This window comes from Pan paniscus, chromosome 5 (assembly GCF_029289425.2).
Source record: "Pan paniscus chromosome 5, NHGRI_mPanPan1-v2.0_pri, whole genome shotgun sequence".
NCBI classification, from domain to species: domain Eukaryota; kingdom Metazoa; phylum Chordata; class Mammalia; order Primates; family Hominidae; genus Pan; species Pan paniscus.
Genome location: NC_073254.2, coordinates 15,425,072 through 15,439,060, shown reverse-complemented (window position 1 = coordinate 15,439,060; position 13,989 = coordinate 15,425,072). Strand labels below are relative to the sequence as shown.

Below are 13,989 nucleotides of genomic sequence, written 5' to 3'. Positions count from 1 at the left end.
CCCATCAAAAAGTGGGCAAAGGATATGAACAGACACTTCTCAAAAGAAGACATTTATGCAGCCAACAGACACATGAAAAAATGCTCATCATCACTGGCAATGAGAGAAATGCAAATCAAAACCACAATGAGATACCATTTCACACCAGTTAGAATGGCGATCATTAAAAAGTCAGGAAACAACAGGTGCTGGAGAGGATGTGGAGAAATAGGAACACTTTTACACTGTTGGTGGGACTGTAAACTAGTGGCAATTAGGAAGACCGTGTGGCAATTCCTCAAGGATCTAGAACTAGAAATACCATTTGACCCAGCCATCCCATTACTGGGCATATACCCAAAGGATTTATAAATCATGCTGCTGTAAAGACACATGCACACGTATGTTTATTGCGGCACTATTCACAATAGCAAAGACTTGGAACCAACCCAAATGTCCAACAATGATAGACTGGATTAAGAAAATGTGGCACATATACACCATGGAATACTATGCAGCCATAAAAAAGGATGAGCTCATGTCCTTTGCAGGGACATAGATGAAGTTAGAAACCACCATTCTGAGAAAACTATCGCAAGGACAGAAAACCAAACACCGCATGTTCTCACTCATAGGTGGGAATTGAACAATGAGACCAACACTTGGACACAGGTTGCGGAACGTCACACACCGGGGCCTGTTGTGGGGTGGGGGGAGGGGGAGGGATAGCATTAGGAGATATACCTAAAGTAAATGACGAGTTAATGGGTGCAGCACACCAACGTGGCACATGTATACATATGTAACAAACCTGCACGTTGTGCACATGTACCCCAGAAGTTAAAGTATAATAATAATAAAATAAGATAAAATAAAATAAATAGCCGGGTGTGATAGCGGGCACCTGTAGTCCCAGCTACTCGGGAGGCTGAGGCAGAAGAATGGCGTGAATCCAGGAGGCAGAGCTTGCAGTGAGCTGAGATCACGCCACTGCACTCCAGCCTGGACGTCCAGCCTGGGCAACTGAGCGAGATTCTGTCAAAAAAAAAAAAGTAATCTGTTTATCTTTACCTTTGCTCATTAGAGGATTATACATATCATTACAAAGAAGCATTTCCTCTAGTAAAGACGCAACATCCAGAAAATTGTAGCTGTGGGCATTAAGTTTATGATAATCCAGAGTCATTCTGCGAGACCCATCTCATTTTGCATAAGGCTCATAGGTGAGTTAAGCGAAAATGCAATAAAAATCACTACTCTGCATCTTTCACATCTTTTAAGGTGACATAAATCTCCGCAACTCCCCCAGTAATGAAGCATTGCTTTTGGTTTACTATTTTGGTGAGAGATGATGGGAACTGGGCAATTCTAGGGGCTTCCACTTGACCCTTTTTACTCTAAGAGCCATTGCTACATGGATCAGTAACCAGTGGTCTGCCAGTTAGAAAGGTATCTGTTCTGCCTGTGCATTTTGGGACTTGGACTGACCAGGATTTGTGGCTTGTGGTCATTCTGGATCCATTATAAGGAAGACTCAGGTTGTATCACCTGACTTTCATAAGGCCCCACTTTTAATTATAGAGGCATTTTTAGTTTCCTGGAATAGCACCGAACTCAGAGCCAGCATTAATAACCCCTGAAAACAGCTATTTTTGTTTCTCAGGAAACAGTCACGATGCCTGAGGATAATCTGTGGATGGCTTAAAGAAAGTTTAACCACATATATATGTGGAATAAATCCAGTGTCCTTACTTATGGGAAACTTCAAATAAGGGGCTCTGGAGCTGTTACCTGGATAAGAGAGAGCGAGTGCCCCTATAGCGATTTGAGTCGGGTTTCTGCCACCACCACACTTAGACATTCCCCACTTATGCAGGTCAAGAAGGAACTTAGTGTGCCTCTGATCACTTATTTAAGCATAGTCCATAGATTCTGACATGTGATATTTTCATTATCATTAATTTATTTACAATTCTGTAATTTCTATTTGTACTTCCCTTTGCCTAAGAGTTGTTTAATAGAATGTTTTCCATTTTTCATGTGGTAAGACATTTTTGTTTTGTTAATAATTTTTACTTTTATTGCATTGTGCCTAGATAGTGTAGTTTGAAATACTTCTCCTTTATGACATTTATTGATGTTTTTTTTGTGACCTAATATATGATCAACTTTTGTGAATAATCAGGTGCCTGAGATAAAGTGAGGGTCATTATCACAGTATAAAATTGTACGCCCACAACATCTGTCTCAAAGGCTATGTTGTTTGGATCTTGTTTCTCATTGTGTGTTTTTGCTCACCTGTTCCCCCTCCTACTGGGAGTGGTATATTAAAGTCCCCTCTTGTCAGAGGCTTTCCAGCTATGTCTCCTTTCAGCTCCTGTAGCCTCTGCTTTATGTGAATGTTTTCTTCCTTGTCTAACTTCTAATTTCATTTTTTTTGGTTGTTGTTTAGTGCTTTAGGCCTTAGGGAAACGGAAAGAGAGGAGGGATTCCAAAACCCAGCAGAGCTGTGGCCTAGGATAGGGAGGAGCTGGGAGCTGGGATCTTATGTAAGGGGCATAGCCATTGCGAAACCAGTCGGGAAGTGGGATGTGGGGGAAGACACGCCCAACCCCTTCTCCTCCAGCCTTCTGATTTCACGCCAATGCCCCCATTGCATGAACCCAAGCTGAGGCCAGAGGGCGAGGGGACCAGCTAGATGCTGAATGTAAAGGGGCCCAGAGCAGGGCAGAGCAGGGGGAGTGGACCTGGTAGGGCAAATGCAGAATAACAAGGCGAGGCTGTGAGTGTGTGCTATTGGGGCACAGAGACGTCCTGATTCAGCCTCAAACCCCAGTGTCCAAAACAATTTTAGCTAACACATCCTCAAAGTATCTGACTACAAAGCACTTTACAAATTGTAACATAATTTTAAAGAAAATAAGAGCTCTTAAATTATAATGTTGCTGAGATTAAAATAAATAGCAGAGAAAAAATAATTTGAAATACAAAGTAATTGCTTCAAGATGTACTCAAAATTTTATTATTCATTACTTATATTTCATAAAAAATGTAACTATTACCTTATTTCTACTTTATTAAGAACTAATCATGTAAGAGTAGGTGAGATTATTTCACTTTGAATTACTCTTAAAATATGTGGCATCTGCAAATGCAAATATTCTTATGAGAAACAGTTTTTGAGTCTTTTAATTACGCAACTGCATCACCTTGGGCATGAGGTACTGAACCGGCTCCTCAGGTCAGCTGAAACAGCAAATGATTGACATATTTTATTTTCGATGCACTGTTTAATAAATGTCTGGTTTTATACACACAGTGATGCAAAAAAATATTTTGTATTATTTGTATCAGTTAAGTTATTCAGTTATTGTTCTATCTTGAATGTCTTCAAATGTTATGAAAGTTAGAGACTTTGGTTGTCCATCTCCTTTCGGAAATATTCAAAGCATGCTTGCTTTCTTGTCTTGACTTTTTCAAGTACAGTCTGTGCACTTCAGGGCCCTCCTTTATATTGAAACATTTCTCCCAGCAGCTTCAGATCCCTGATGAATGGCAGATTTTAACATGATAAATGTTTAACCTACAATGCTGAATAATATGAACAGAACAGGGTGCAGAAAAATTAATTAAAATTTCTCTTAGGAAGAGTTGTGTTTTGTGTCTGTGTGTGTTATAAGGACTGCCTTGAGAAGTTCAGGGCATGATAGAGACAGAAATAGGCATTTGGAGTTTCTGGGGAAGAGGGGGTCGGCACTCTGGGTTGGAGGGTATTCAAAGGAGATGCATGAGGAGAAAGGAAGGAGCGTGATCCTAGGGAGATGGCAGCTGCTTCTTCCCTGAAACACCCAGACCTTTATAAACCCTACAGAACTCAGGTGTGCTTGGTGTGAAAGGATTTGGGGGTAGAAACCCTAAAAAGGGACAGCTTTATCTACAGGGCGGGCCATTGCTGCTAGAGCCTTATAAGCCTCAGCAGACATCTGGGTTACAAAATTCAAGATCAAATACCTTCTGCTGCCCAGAAACTCTGGAGGAGTCACAGCAGCAACTTTCACAGCTAGTTGCTGGGTGCTGCTTATGCACCAGGGCATGGAAAGAATAGCATGCATTCCTCTGGCTTCTAGAAGGAAGACTGTCACATTTTAGTAAGAAAAATTCCATAAATATATAGAGTTTTCATAAGATAGACAGATAGAAAATTGATAGAGATGATAGAGAAATAGATTAGATAGATAGATAGATAGATAGATAGATAGATAGATAGATAGATAGATAGATAATTGTTGAAGAACAACTGCCACTTAGCATTATGGAAGAAGACATGGCTTTTTGGGAGGAAAAGCTCTTAACACAGTCCTGCTGCTTCATCCTAAATGTCCAGCTTCCCATCAGGAATATTCCAGACATGGAAGAAGAGAGTTCTGGTAAAAGAATTGAAAGAATGATAAAAATTAAGAAAAACAAAACATTATGTTTCCTGCATGCTGAAGAAATCTACTTCAAAAAGGCAGCTATGATCCTGTATCATTGTTCTCACTTTTCCCAGCTGTGGAATTTAAAAAATAAAGCCTTAAGGAGTGAATAAAGAATGATTAGAAAACATGAGGACCTTCACTGATCAAACACACATTGTTCACTTGGACTTGTCCAGACTATATGAGCGACACTTGGAACCATTAAGTACTTCCTTTTGCCACTGGATTTATAAAGTAATTTATATTCGTATTGGGCAATTATTTTCTCTTCAAGGCAATGCAAGTCAATATAATACAAAGTAACATTCTTTTCTTGCTAACAGGCAACCTTATTCATTTACTTATTTGCTCAGAAATATGTAGTTGGCACTTAAGAAGTTCAAGACTGGAAATGCTGGTGGCAAAATCCATGCAATTTGACTTCATTACAAATAAGCCACCCTGCTACAGCTCCATCCTGTCGGAAAGGTGATTTTCAGATATTGAGGAAAATGCAAAAGTCTGGCAGCTTTACTTACTTAAAAGTAATGGAACTTCAAAAGTATATTAAATTAGCATGTTTGTCATTATGTGACAAACTTCAAATTTACATTTACCTGCTGTGTGAGTTTTAGAAACAAACCAGGTGTATGGAATATGGCACCAAATAACAAGCAGACTAGAGAGCCTTACAAACTAGCGTTACTTCTACTTCAAGGTCCACAAAACGTTTCCTCTTTTATAATAGCATTCCCTTTCCTTGTTTTTAATTGTCTAGTAATCAGCACTCTACTAGTGTCATTCAAACCCATGGTAATTTGCTATAGCCATTACTGCAAAAGGCAGGCATCTTGCTCTGATTTTCTACAGAGCAAGATGTCTCACTGTACTAAGTCCCCAGAGGGAAGCAAGCTGGTTACTCAGAACTTCTGTGTTGTTTAATGAGTAACAAATACTCCTTTCAGCTGGAGTATATTATCTCATATTTGACACTCCAAGGTATGCACCGGCCTTGGACAGGACATAGCATCAGCTCTTTGGAACATCCGGTTTGCAGGATTTTCTGTTAGTTGATTACACCCTCCTAGTGACCAAAAAGAGGCCAATTGTCCCCCCATCAGAGGCTAAACGATTGCCAAGTTCACGCTTGCTCTGCCTGGGAGCCAGCTGGGCCACATAGTGCCTGTCCGCTGAGGCATTCAACTTCTCGAACTGTGAGGACTCCAGCTCATCCCCAGGCTCCTCAAAGCAACCTCAATCTCTTTGCATAGTTTCCTGACCCTGCTTATTTTAAGAAGGAGGCAAAGACTTGGAAGGGGCTTTCCTGCAGTGCCCCCTAGGACAGAGTTCCCCTACCTGCATGATCATCAAAATCAATGGGAAAAGTTTCAAAATCATATTCCTGCTACAACCCAGGCAGCAGGGTCAGTCGTACTGGGTACAGAGACCCTGAGCCCAGCAGAAGGGCTGCCATTGCCCTGAAGCTGTGGCTAAGGAACCACAGTGTTCAGACAGCAGTAGTTCAGCTTGGGACATCCAGAGGTTGGTCTGGTTGAAATTCCAACAAGTCTAAAATTCTGATAATTCTATGATGATGGCTATAAATGCATAAGCATTCTTTTTTGGTACTTAGATGAATAAAAATAAGACGTGGTAAGCACAGAGTCCAGGATACAGGCAAAATTTTAGCCAGAAAGGGGAATTCATGTGGCCTCTGCCTGGCCTTTATCAAGTCACCTTTTAAATTAATGTCTTAATTGAGTTACAAGTCCAATCCTGTGCAGGTCCACTTAATTCCTTCTTAAGGAGCTGATAATGAATAATTGTCTGCCAACTTCAAGTGGTTTGTTCCTGGACAAAGTCTAAGCCCTGGACCCCTGGAAAGGCAGGATTCTGAGAACTAAGTGCTACAGGGAACAGGGCCTGGCTGGGAAAAGGTGGCGTTCCGCTGATGAAGCTATTTTTGATTACCTATTGCTTTCGGTCTAGTTGAGGGAGACAGGTGACTCACATATGCATACTCTGAATAATTTATATAACCTGTCTCAGGCTGTGTAAACACAAGTGATCACATTAACCTTTTCAACATTAGAAATAGAAACACTTGCTAGTTCCATATATAGAAGGGGAAAATGAAGCAAAGAGAACATGAGGAATTATCTCCAGGAATGAGGTGCACAGAAAATGATTAACTATCCTGAGGTTACAGAGAGGTTTGTCCTCTGATTTTAGAGAAAGATTCTCTTTGAAAGTGACAGGAGAGCTTTGACGGGGTAGGAACAGGGGGATGTCTCATGGCAGCCACGGGAGATAAGAATATTTGAGTTAATGAATGTGGAGTCTTGGGACTAATACAGGTGGCAAGTATATGATTTAAACAACCATATATTTGTTGTTGTAATGTCCTGTTACAGTGTCCACACCCTGGCACATCCACACCATGGAACACTACTCAGCAATGAAAAGGAACAACGTTCTGACATACACAGCACTTTGGAGGCATCTCAAGGGAAGCATCCTGAGTGGGAGAAAAACACCAAAAGGTGGCATATCGTATGATTCCACTTATATGACAGCTTATTTAACATGTCTGAATGAGAAAATTATGGAGAAGGAGAACAGGTTAGTGGCTGCCAAGGACTAGGGAGGGGTTCGGTAGAAGTTGGTGGTGGTTATAAAAGGGCAGCACACGGGATCCCTGTGGGGAGCTGCTCTCTGCTTTGCATCTGGACTGTGGTGCCCACAGGATCTGCCCATGTGACGGACATACACACACACACACACACACACACACACACACACACACACACACACACGTAGAGCCAGGGAAATCTGAGTGGGGTTGGCAGATTTCACCAATGTCATTTTCCTGGTTGTGATATTGAATGTAGTTTTTCAAAATGTTACCACTGGGGGAAACTGGATGAAGGATATGTGGGATCTAACTGCATTATTTCTTACAACTGCATGTACAGTTATCTCAAAATAAAGTTTTTAAAAAATACTTTATAAAGACAAGATGTTAAAAGCAAAATGGAAAAGTCTGTGAAACAAAAATAGATGGCCTAAAAATATCAAAGCTACCTAAAAACACTTTACAATACCCCACCCTCACTTTAATACATTAGAAAGCTTGCTGGGAGCTGAAATACACACACACACACACACACACACACACACACACACACAGAGACAGACTGTGTTCCAAGGCAGCAGGAAAAAGGTAGGTTTTAAAATGTGGGTTTTATTCTTATTCAGGTATGGTGAGGCCAGCAGATCAGAAGATGACTCGATGACTGTCATTGAGAAGACAGTTTGTTATTCACAGTTCCGAAGGGGAGAGGGCAGCACACATCACATGCAACACACCACACGGGTCACACAGGGAAGCGCAGGAGGCGGAGTGAGGGGAAATTGTGACATGAGCCTCTATTGTGGTATCAGCAGGAAGGAACAGAAGAGGCGGGCAAGCAGCTTTAGGACTGGGCAGTTTGCGTAATCTCAGTGGGCTTGGGCACACGGCTGTCTCTAGCTGCCTGTTACCTGGCCCTGGGATGATTAGGGCAGAGGGATAGTGGCCTGGAGTGTGAGAACCTATAAAGGAGCTGGCTGGAATGTGGACTCTGGGCTGCTCGGTTTGCAAGTAAACGGTGCACTCACTTTACTGTCTCTAGGAACTAGTGAACCCTGGGAGAGGCCATCCCTTCCAGGGTCAGCAAGGCCCCGGATGTCAAAGCATCAGAATGAAAAGACGTGTTGATAGGAAGCATTGTTGGCCAGCACTGATGAGGAGCAGATGTCCTTTCATTGGCTGGCTTTCACACGTTAACCAGGCAGGACAAAATATTGGAATGAGAAGCCTTCCTGAGGTTCCCAGCAAACATTTCTTCTTCTGCACTACGGAACTGATAGCTTGTAGCACCTGATTTTTTTTTAATGCTAAGATCTTACACAGATATTTAAATCTTTTTTTTTAGATGGAGTCTTGCTCTGTCACCAGGCTGGAGTGCAGTGGCTCGATCTCGGTTCACTGCCACCTCCGCCTCCTGGGTTCAAGTGATTCTCCTGCCTCAGCCTCCCAAGCAGCTGGGATTACAGGCACGTGCCACCACGCCCAGCTAATTTTTGTATTTTTAGTAGACACGAGGTTTCACCATGTTGGCCAGGATGGTCTCGATCTCTTGACCTCCCACCCGTCTCAACCTCCCAAAGCGCTGGTATTACAGGCGTGAGCCACCACACCCAGCCTAGATATTTAAGTCTGTGTGTGTGTGTGTATGTGCGTGTTATCTCCCTGCTCAGATAGTATGTTTCATAGGCCCAAACTCTCTCCATTATTTTTATAAAGTGATTAGAACTGTACAAACCCCCACAACGACGTCACACTAACTAACTGTGGGATTATTGATGACTTGCAATCATTAGGATAGATCACTTGAAGGACTTTCCCTTTCCCTAGAAGTGGCAGTGAGTTTGCTCCGATCCACCAACACAAGTTCAAGCAACTATTCATTATCTTAGGCAACTGGGAATAGGATAGTAACTAGTGGGAGATTTATGTTCAGAGGAGAATGGCTCAAGGGTATGGACAAGAGACAAAACGGGGAGGGAAATGTTCTTTCCATCATCCATCCGAATTGCTGTCAAACTGTGACAACATTGCTCCATTTGCACACCAACATATCTGTTGTGTTCTACACTCTGTTCTACAGAGGTAGCAAGTGCAGACCACTGGGGGTGCTGCTGGACACTCCCTCCTGGTCAGCACAGTGGCTGTGACCAGTGTGAGCCGCGTCATTAAGCCCTCAGGCCACACACATGCACAGAAATTACTGGCCTGGTGGTTTAGGCTTAGTTTGTTCTGAGGATCATTTCAAATCTTTACTATTCTGTATGGATTTAGTCTTAGAAAATTTGAACACTCATTTACCTAAACAACGCCTGTACAAGGTATTCACACATTTTCACAGGATTACTTCCCTTCAACAGCAAAATACTCTCATGGAACATTTATTTACCCAATCCTGAGGAACAAATCAGCACAGCCTCAAAAGACGGGGACATCATCATTTGTACTCTCTCCCAACACTACCCAAGACAACACCCAAAACCCCAGATCAACTTCCCTCCGGGAAGCAGTGGCAGATGAAGGAAGCTCCCTGCCCGGCTTCACATTTCCGTCTGGAAAATTGCCACTGCAGCTCGTGTTCTCAACCTAGACTGGAAAACGGTTCACTTGAACAGTTTTAAAAATACAAATGCTTACCCTCAAAAACCTCTGTGTAATTCCTTTAGGTGACCTGCGCGTCAGGATTTGCTAAGCTTCTCAGCAGTTCTAATATCCAGCCAAGGCTGAGAACCGCAGCCTGCTCTCCACCTGCGGCCCTCACTCCTTCCTGCCTTGGGAGGGAGGCTGAATGGTCAGATTGGTGAGTTTGGGGAAGAAGAATGGAGCTGGCTCAGCTCAGCATTCCCCTCTGTTTTCAGATCTTTCTGCCTGCAGATCAGGGGGAAGTCTTGACCACATGGTTGGTTAAGGAGGCCAGCAGTGCCTAGCCGTGGGTAGATACATTCACTATCAAGCCCATTTGGCCACAGATCAGTCTCTGTCCACTCCTTCGGTAACATTTCCGACCTTTTAATTTCCACCTGGTGTCTCTGTCTTATTTCTCAGTTGGTTCCACGTGGTGTCTGTGTCTTATTTCTCGGTTGGTTCCACCTGGTGTCTCTGTGTCTTATTTCTCAGTTGGTTCCACCTGGTGTCTCTGTGTCTTATTTCTCGGTTGGTTCCACCTGGTGTCTCTGTGTCTTATTTCTCAGTTGGTTCCACCTGGTGTCTCTGTGTCTTATTTCTCAGTTGGTTCCACGTGGTGTCTGTGTCTTATTTCTCGGTTGGTTCCACCTGGTGTCTCTGTGTCTTATTTCTCAGTTGGTTCCACCTGGTGTCTCTGTGTCTTATTTCTCAGTTGGTTCCACCTGGTGTCTCTGTGTCTTATTTCTCAGTTGGTTCCACCTGGTGTCTCTGTGGCTTATTTCTCAGTTGGTTCCACCTGGTGTCTCTGTGTCTTATTTCTCAGTTGGTTCCACCTGGTGTCTCTGTGGCTTATTTCTCAGTTGGTTCCACCTGGTGTCTCTGTGTCTCATTTCTCAGGTGGTTTCAAGCACAGGAAGGAAAATTATTTTTAAAAAGGGGGCTTTTTTTGGCCTTCCCCAAAAGCTCAATAGTTATAACCAAGTGAAGAAAAACATAGTCAATACCTTACTCTTGGCATTTTCCCTTTACAGGACTGAATGGCTATAGTAATAGCAACATTATCATATAATACTTTCAAATAGGAATCTTAGGCTGTCTGATTTAAATAAATAGAAGTTAATTTTAGAAGTTGCCAGTTCTCCACCATTTGAAGTGGAGACATCTGGAGTAACAAAGTTAGCTTTAAAGCCCATATTTAAGTTTTGTAATTCCTACAAGTATAAAATATATTAGAATTTTTAAAACTAAGTGAAAGAAATTAAGTTACTATGCCTAAAAATCCCCAGCTGAACTCTGTTCCTATAATCCTTAAATACGCAGGCTGCCTGGTCAAAGGCAACAGTGGCTGGTACCCTGCATTGCACCCTGGCCTCTGCCTATTTGCAAGAGGTGAATCTTCATACAAAGCCAGAGACAGACAGCAAAATATACCTCTTTCAGACTCTTTTTTTTTTTTTTTTTTTTTGAGACAGAGTTTCCCTCTGTCCCCCAGGCTGGAGTGCAATGGTGCGATCTTGGCTTACTGCAACCTCCACCTCCCTAGTTCAAGCTGTTCTCTTGCCTCAGCCTCTGGAGTAGCTGGGACTACAGGCACGTGCCACCATGCCCAGCTAACTTTTTGTATCTTTAGTACAGCTGGTGTTTCACCATGTTGGCCAGGCTGGTCTCGAGCTCCTGGCCTCAAGTGATCTGCCCTCTTCGGCCTCCCAAAGTGCTGGGATTACAGGCGTGAGCCACTGCACCCGGCCAGGTTTCCGCTTTTCCTTTCACTTCATCAGAAATCACAATTTTCATCACCAATGAGTCACTAAGCCAAGTACCTTTTATTTAACAAAGCAACTTGCAACCCTTCAAGAGCTCCAACAGGGACCAACAGGGACCAACATGGACCAACATGGACCAACACAACAGCTCTACAGGCTCTTGAAGGGCTACAAGTCGCTTTGTTAAATAAAAGGTGTTTGGCTTTAGTGTGTCAAATTTAGGTGCAAGGAACAGAAACCTAACTTAATGAGCTCAGATAAGTGGCAGTTTATTTTATGTGCACGACTTCACATAATGTAAGGGGAAAATGGAACTAAATCAAGATAGCCACAGGGATCTCAGCTTTAGGAGTTCATGGATTTTAGGGGTTGAAGGCACCCAACAAATAAATCTGCTTGTTAGTCTTTACTTGATGAAAAATTTCAACACATACCCAGGTTCATAGCTAACCTGAAGAGAGGCAGAGATAAAATGACTATTTTCATATTGGACAAAAGCTGGATCAGAGGCTACTGTTTGCATATGGGGCCAAATGGCCTTGCTAATATAATCATCATTACTTATTAAAGCATTTTACTTTTACCATTATAAATATGCATTTACACCTTAGCGACTGTTACAATTTCAACCCAGAGGGCACATAAAGAGATTGCTTTACTTCAAGTTACCTGTCTGAATGGTACATATATATGAAAGTGAATATTCAGATAGTAACAATAAAGATGAATGGCTTGCCTCATTTTTAATACATAATCTATTAGGTATGATGACCATCTATATAATTGATCACAAAGGAGATCAGAAATGTCAGAAATGGCACTGAATAAGCATCGTCTATTTGGTATTCCACCCAAACCAAACTTAAAGACAGATTTTATCTCAAGCTTGAGGCCTAAGCTCCCTAAATAAAAAGATAGACAGGGGCCAGGCGTGGTGGTTCATGCCTGTAATCCCAGTACTTTGGCGAGGCCTAGGCAGGCAGATGACAAGGTCAAAAGATCGAGACCATCCTGGCCAACATGGTGAAACCCCATGTCTACTAAAAATACAAAAATTAGCTGAGTGTGGTGGCACACGCCTATAGTCCCAGCTACTTGGGAGACTGAGGCAGGAGAATTGCTTGAACCTGGGAGGCGGAGGTTGCAGTGAGCTGAGATCATGCCATTGCACTCCAGCCTGGGCAACAGAGGGAGACTTCATCTCACAAACAAACAAACAAACAAACAACAACAAAGATAGATAGGTAGAGAATAGGCTGATGGATAGACCCATAGATAAACACTCTAGTAATGTAGAGCCTCTGAGTTATCTAGAAGCCTCCTCCTTCAGACCCCTGAAATTTGGTCATTTCATCATGGGCTGTAAATAGAAGGTATGTAGGGTCAAAGAAAAAATATAAAATCCATCAGATTCTGGCTTACTGGTATTCAGCACTTCTTGCAAAATATTGGAAGGCAAGATAATTAAATAAAAACTAAAATTAGAGATTTCATGGTCAATTGTGGATTTCAGTGATTCTTATTTCCCTTCATTGTAATAAAAATGAAATTGGTTGTATAAGAGCACACCTGGGTTTGGTTATAAGATTTTAAATCTTCCCCACTTGGAAGTACTTCACAACAATCTTTTAAAAAATATTACTAATATGCTTTGCTTGAAACTCTTGGCATCTGTTCCCGGAGGATAAAAATTTAACTATTCTGGCTCATATGCTAAGAAGTAGCAGAGTCCGTTCAGAGTGCTGCTGAGCAGTCCAGAGGACCCAAGAATCACGAACGTAAAAGGTCTTCATTATCTGCTGTGCAATTCTAGATTGTGTCCAGGTTGCTACAGATTTAGGGGAGAGGAGGAGTTCAACACAAACAGAAGAATTTCAATACAAACAATACAAACCATTGTTTTGATGTATTTCAAATCACCTTAATAGGTGCTTTAAAATTCTTCCCCTAGGAGAAAATTGTTGTGCCTTTTTATGCATCTCATCTTTTGGGCATCCTACCCCCTTCTCTATTAAAGGGCTTGAATCTTGACCCTAGCCTCAGATACTGGCCATCAACACCTGATCAAACAGGCTCTCACACCAACCAGATAGTATATTCAAGTGCTGCCTTCCTCAGTTAAAGGTGAAGGTGGAATGAAAGGCATTTGGCAAGTGCTGTCCAATAGCCCAGCATGTGTGGTATACACAGTCGCACTTTTTCAGATTCAAAATCCATGACACACTCCAAGACAGTTTTATATTTAATGCTTATGTGAACAATCCTCAGATATACTGCATATGCTGTAATTAAAATCACATGACGACTGCTTTCCAAAATACCAATGATATATCTACAAAGTATTCCCATGTGGAATGGCTTACAGTCATCATGAAGTTTCTCCATTGCAAGGATTCAGGCCTTCATGGAGTGGAGTGTGATTTGACTTGGGAAGTTGTGTAACATCAGAATATTTACAGGAAGTAACACAACATCACCTGATACCTTCATATCGCGTAGAGTAAGATTCACAAATTAGCCTAAAATGTTAAAGTCA

General features: G+C 42.1%; 1 long non-coding RNA gene across 1 annotated transcript in view; it reads right to left on the bottom strand.

Moving 5' to 3' along the window:
* Positions 1-13,989, bottom strand: part of LOC117980506 (uncharacterized) — a 153,640-nt gene that overhangs the window by 18,320 nt on the left and 121,331 nt on the right. Inside the window, exon 6 of the long non-coding RNA XR_010112340.1 lies at positions 884-1,014. This is a non-coding gene — a long non-coding RNA (uncharacterized LOC117980506). The remainder of the gene's footprint in view (positions 1-883; positions 1,015-13,989) is intronic.